The sequence below is a fragment of the Berghia stephanieae genome, chromosome 8 (assembly GCF_034508935.2).
Source record: "Berghia stephanieae isolate SIO BIC M18660-M18661 chromosome 8, UCSD_Bste_1.3, whole genome shotgun sequence".
Lineage (NCBI taxonomy): Eukaryota > Metazoa > Mollusca > Gastropoda > Nudibranchia > Aeolidiidae > Berghia > Berghia stephanieae.
In genome coordinates, this window is record NC_088367.1 from 49,916,016 (window position 1) to 49,923,235 (window position 7,220).

Genomic DNA, 7,220 nt, shown 5'->3' on the forward strand with positions numbered 1-7,220 from the left:
ATCGTTTATATTACCTTTTACCGTCCAAATCTTTCAGTAACTCTAGCATTCACAGTGGTAAATACACACACACACACACACATATATATATATATATATATATATATTGTACATTACCTTTTACCATCCACAGCTTCTTGTAGTTTAGTATTGATGTTGTGCGTGTAGCGAGAGACACACAACATCTACCAGCCAGATATATCGTACTAACACACAAAGCTATGCGTAACTTTAAACGTTTATTGTCTGATTGATAGAATTTACTGAGAATTTCTCATAAAAATGGCTAGCTACAGAACACAATAACAAAGCTGAGTGAAGTCAATTTCGTTCCTTCTTCTATTAACTCTTTCCTTACCATACATTTTCAGAATTTTACCCAAAATGTTACACTCACCCTAAACAAAAATAAATGTATTTATTCAACCAGAAAAGCAATTATTCTTCAGAAAATTAAGCTATACTAAACAGTGTTTAGTTTTTAAAGCTAGATATAGCAACATTTTATCTTTAAATGATGTGATGTAGAAAAGAAATCAGAATGATAAAAGTGTCCCATAGGAAAATCGTCACATTCGTTACGATACAACCAACATTTTTCTTATTCAAATTCTTTTGTACATCATAAAATTTAAAGAAAATGAACAGTGTGTTGTAGAGTATGTTTCGATAGAACGTACTGCTACAGGGAATGAGATTAGCGGAAGAGTAACGTCCCTTGATTGGACGTCACCTTACAGAGAGAACGTCGAAATGGTTTTGCGAATGCGTCTCTCTCGTCCTCGCTTTCGGTGAAGTGTCTCATGCCGCTTTCACCGGAAGCAAGGACGAGAGACGCATGCGCACAACCAACATGATGTTCTCTCTCTAATAACTTTTGTCCAATCAAGGGACGTTACTCTTCCGCTAATCTCAGTCCCTATTGTGTTTAAGTGATAATTAATATATTTTTGTGTTAGTTGGGTGTGAAGTTTTGGGGAAAATCCTGAACATGTCTGGTGAGGAGAGGGTTAATATTGATATCAACATAACATGAAATTACTCGTTGACCACTCGGTGTGTTCGTCAAAGCATACCTACACATTGAATCTCAGAGAACCAGAGATAATGATGATGTGTCGAATCGTGTCAATTATGCATTATCTGCGACTTTGTGGTCTAGTGGTTTGACACTCGCTTTATGATCGGAAAGTTCTGGGTTCGAGCCTCCCTCAGTGCATGGTTGAGTCCTTGAAAAAAATGTTTACTCACATTCATTCTCTAGGCCCATAATAGCGTTCGGATGTCAGGCCTGCATTGTGTACTCGTCGTTGGGTACAAATCTAATAAGATGAGTGTCTATTGTTTGTGTTGTTATTATTATTATTATTTTTTTTTTTTTTTGGGGGGGGGGGGGGTTTTATTTTTGTTTGTTTTTTTTTTCTTATAGGCGAGGGTCACATATTTATAGCTATAGATAGAATAAAGTTGACGTCACTCAGGTCTTAATAATTGTTTTTTGCCATCGACGTTTATGAGTAATTATCGCTTAACTGTATTAACCAGAGTATAAACGTTCACGCTTACATGTAGTTTTGTGTGTTGGTCTATTGTACTTCCGGATGGCAATGTTGAGAGCTTCTTAGTCAAGCGCATACTACATTAAACTTTCGCCATGTAAACCCTCCATACTAAATGCTATTTTGAGGTGATAGGTGGTAAAAAAGGGAATAGTTTTCAGAGTCATATAAATCACGATTTGAGCTTTAATGTGAGATTTTTATGTAATGAAAACGTTTCGTATTTTTCCGAAATAATTCAGTTGTCGGTCTATTTTTGGGTCTAATGACACGATATCATTTGTCTTGTGCTTTTATATAGCACAATGTCCACTAAACGTGCTCAAAGCGCTTTACAGGGGGTCCCTGACTAACAGCAACACGTCACGTGTAGAACAAGACATGACATGGCGTCTTTTAGGCGATATTACAATTTTTTTCGACAGAGACAGCGCTGTTAACGGCCAGGTACTCATTTTACGGTGAAAGAATGTAAGTAAAGAGCCTTTTCCAAGGACTCAAATTTTTCGCCAACCGAGGCTCGAACCCAGGACCTTCGGATCAGAAAGCGAGTGACACTAGACCACATAGCCTCCTAACACTGATAGTAAATCCAACTTACAGATAACACGATAGGAGTGGTATGGCCAATTGAGACAGATTATTGATAACGGTGGTGACAATAATAATGACAATTACTATAATAATGATAGTTTCTAAAATAATGATAATGACAATAATAATGACAATTACTATAATAATGATAGTTTCTATAATAATGATAATGACAATAGTAATGACAATTACTATAATAATGATAGTTTTTAAAATAATGATAATGACAATAATAATGACAATTACTATAATAATGATAGTTTCTAAAATAATGATAATGACAATAATAATGATAGTGACTAGAATTATAATAATGACAATAATAATGATAATGACTATAATAAAGATAGTTTCTAAAATAATGATAATGACAATAATAATGATAATGACAATAATAATGATAATGACAATAATAATGATAGTGACTAGAATTATAATAATGACAATAATAATGATAATGACAATAATAATGATACTGACTAGAATTATATTAATGACAATAATAATGATAATGACAATAATAATGAAAATGTCATTATAAGAGGAAGACTTTTATTCAAAACCTGCTAAATCGAATTTTTATCATTTTTGAGATTAATAAACTAGGGATCAGGCACTGGTGTAAGATTAGCACGTCTAACCGATAACCAGGTCTGAGGTTCGATACCCAGTCGATGTAGACTGATTTTTGGGGATGTTTTTTTTTTTCTTGTATTTTTGTTTCTTACTTTGTCTGGGACCTTTCATTTACACTTTTTCAGATTATTTATGAGGAAATTTCAACTGTGTCATTTCATTAGAGACTGGAAGAGGAAGATGCTTGTTATTATTTAATTAATAGAAGAAAAAACAATAATGTTTAAAAAAGTGGTCTTAGATATCTTCTTCTTCTTCTTCTTCTTCTTCTTCTTCTTCTTCTTCTTCTTCTTCTTCTTCTTCTTCTTCTTCTTCTTCTTCTTCTTCTTCTTCTTCTTCTTCTTCTTCTTCTTCTTCTTCTTCTTCTTCTTCTGCTTCTTCTTCTTCGCGTTCGGTCAGGTGGTAAGTCTACTCTCCACCAGATATGTTGCTGTCTTCTGGAAGTCTTCCAGGCTCCCGTGGAGCTTACTCCTCAGGCTGGTTGGGGCAGTCGATGGCCATTATTTTCTCCTAAGTGCAAAGAGGGTTGGAGTAATTCTGTACAATCTGTTCACCTGTCACACTTCCTGTTCCACATGGGCACTGACCTGTAGTTCCAAATTTGAATATGGTGGTAGTTTACCCCTCTCCTTACCACCCATAGGAAAATCGTCACATTCGTTAAGATGCAACCAACAATTTTCTTATTCTGACTTCATTTTGTTATAGTTATAGCCATAAAAACTCGACTCTGTGTTGCAGAGCTCATTTTTCTGAACAAAATATAGAATATACTCGTTGCTAATCTGTTTGAAAAATTTATTTGTGTGTTGGGTGAGTATTAAGTTTTCGGGTAAAATTCTGAAAATAGCTGGTCAGGAGAGAGTTAATGTATTATGTCCAGTTCGCATCCTAAAGATTATGACCTGCTTTTGTCTGGTCAACTGATAAAATGAGTCATTTCTGCTGTAGTTCGGACGCTGCTCATGACATCAAGTCGAGAACAGAGAGCTTAAATTATGATGCTGTTTGTTTCAAGATAGTTTATCTTGACACAACAATAACCTGTCCGACGTTCTTTTTTCTAAAGTGACTGGGGAAGGATATAATCTATCAAATGATGTGCATTTTACCATAGTTGTTTAATAATATTCAACCTGTAAGTTGGGGGAGGGGGGGGGGGTAGATTTGGGGGCTGGTCTTGGTAACCACAACTGTTGGCCTTAGTCACCCCCCCCCCCCCCCCCCCACTCCCCCACCCCCATTCCACGGTACTTCCAAGCTGCATCCGGATGTCGATAAACAATGTTTTAAAAAAACACCAAAAAACCACGCATTTATATAGCGTCATGTCCTCTAAACGATTCTACCCTATAAAACACATTACTCCTTGCCTTCTCCATTGGAACTTCCGGGGAGAGGGGGGGGGGGGGGGGGGGGAGGTGCATGCAGTTGGGTGATTTTTTTGTCACCTCATCCCACGAGATTATGTAGAAATTGAATAAAAATGGCATAGGACGTTAATGGCGGTCCAAGCAGCTCATTAGATAGAGCAATAAGGAATAAAAATGTGTTGTCTAAAAATCTGGTTCCAATCTCATTGAAAGCGTTATAAACACTTTTCCGGAGGACTGGACGGATAATTTGCGTAATAGTTCTTCTGGATTCAGATTGATGGCATCTTATTTCCTTATGTAAATATAATATTCTGGGCGTCAATAAAGATCATCCATCCTCGCTCTTTTACGTCCCGTAATTCTTAGAATTTGCTTATATTATGTCCTACTATCAAAATAGTTATGCCCCCTTATAATTCAATACGAAATGTATTCATTATTAGTCCTTCGAATGACTGGTGCGGCTATGTGGTCTTGTGGTATGACTCTCGCTTTCGGATCGGAAGGTCCTGGGTTCGAACCTCGCTCGGCGCATAGTTGAGTTCTTGGAAAAAACACTTTACTCACATTCTCTCACCGTACGGAGGTGTACAGTGTGTTTTTATAACACCTTTGGATGATAAGTTCTCACTAAATCAATTATTATGTTTGAATAGTAATTTCAACGATTTAGATTACACGTAGTTTTTGTTTGTCGGTTTCTTTCATGTGTTTGTTGTGAAGAACTTACATAAATTTATAGCGTCTATGACACATAAATTATTCACAAACAGAAGAGGAAATTGAATATACTCAGTTTGCAGCCTTAGTATAATGATAAAATCAGGGGCGTGGCTATATTGGTTGATTTGGTACTTGGCACCGCTTCTATCTTTTAAAAATGGATTACAGCATTTTTTTTTAAAACAAACATTTAAAAAACTGTGAAATGGTAAAAATCGCCTCTTACTAATTTAAGTAATCCTTTTCTTTAATTTTATTTGCTTCCTTTTCTTTTTACAAATAATATAGTATATTTTAAGTCATTTTCTTCTGATACTGCCACCACCTTATACTGTACATGTAAGCATGCCACGCCACTGGATAAAATATTAGTAAAGAACATTAGCAACCTCAAGATTATTGAGGGGTTTTTTACAAAAGATTGGACGTATTTTGTTCTCAGTATCTCATCTTTTTTTTTTTTTTGGTTTAAGGGGCGGTTTGGGTCTTTTCCGAAAAAAAAATTAATTACCTATATTGGGCAGTTTTAATCATTCTGTATCGTCATTATAGTTTGAAAAACAACATTTTTGATGAAAAATATATATTATCTTTGTTGATTCCCGTTTTGCGACCTTATTTGGTGGTCTGGCATAAAAAAATATAACAATCTTATGGCAAACGTTCCACAAAAACTAATGAAGGAATGACCTCAATATTCTTCACTCTTATCAACTTTGTAGCATTGTATGTCACCATCGAGATATTTTATAATATTTTTATAGATTATTGATTTTATTTTTATTAGAACGTTACAAGGTTAAGAATCAAAATGGTGTTACAATACTAATGTAAACAATTTATAATTTGGATTATAATTCAAAATACACATACCTTATCAAAAAAATCTCTCTATGGTGACATAATACCTTTGCAATAACTGTGGAAATTCTCAGACGATTTCATTGAATAGATTCTGAGAAACGTTTGACACAGTATACCATATTCTTAGAAAAATGACACTTTTCTTGATGCCTGCACCCTTTTCGAAGGTGTTTTTCGTGTCTTTATAGTCTATTTTAAGAAGTTGGACGTCGATGATATTATTTCTAAGATAATAAAATATCGTTTTCTACTAAAATCTTAAAATCAATTTTTTGAATGATTTTCCTACTAACTAGACTTAAACCGCCCCTTAATAACTAAATTGCATACACTTATACTTTTACTATTACCTTGATGTTTAAAAGTTGCTGCAAAGTCTTCATCACCGAGGGAGCAGTCACTGCTGTAAGATAAAGATCTGAACAAGTGTGTACGAAATTGTTTGTTTGTTTTTGAGTGTTTTACGGCGCTTGCAACACATTAAGGTTATATCCGCGCCAGTAAAATGGGAAAAAATGGGATTGTAAAAAGTTCCAGAATTACAATTAAAGCATCCAAGAATAAGGCAGACAAAGGGGAATTGGTTCAAAAGGGAACAGATCTAGATTCCAAGAGCACACTATCAGTGTACTTAGATTGAGACCACCTAAAAGTCTCATCCAGACACAAGCACAGGTCCCCACTAAGAGGAATACACTCAAATGTTTACAAATCATATATAATACATAAATAAAACATAATAGAGTGCATAACAGAGAGATGATTTACAAGGAAAAAAAATAGCATCTCCCAAAACTAACTATACATTTGACTGTTTCCCTCCCAGCCAAGGTATCAGGACAAAAACAAGTAATCTCATTTCAAGACAAAGACAGAAAGCATGTTGGAAAACAAGACATAGGGGGGTAGAAGACAGTATGTACCTCCCTGCCCGCTATGGGAGGTCAGGATCCCCACCCAGAGTATGTATAAAAGGTGCCAAAGCAAGAAAGTAAAATACAAGAAAAAAAAAACAACCTATAATATCAGTCTGCCTCGACTGATGATCGAACTTCAGACCTTCTAATTATCGGTCAGGCGTGCTACCATGCTATGGTGCTGACCGGTAATCAGAAGGTCTGAGGTTCGATCCCCAGTCAATACAAACTGGGTTTTTTTCATACACACGTGTTCAGATCTTTATCTTACACCGGTGCCTGCTCCCTAGTTTCTCAATAATTTAGTATTTTCAAAAAGAACAATAGGGAATGAGATTAGAGGAAGAGTAGCGTCCCTTGATTGGACGTCACCCATAGTCTGTGACGTCACCGGCGGAAAAGTTATTAGAGAGAGAACGTCATGTTGGTTGTGCGCATGCGTCTCTCGTCCTCGCGGTGCATTTGAGGTTTCACGCGTAAAACGCTTACCTTGTGAAAAATTTGGGAATTAAAATTGTCCCAACTATCAAGGGCCTCTGTTGTATAATGGT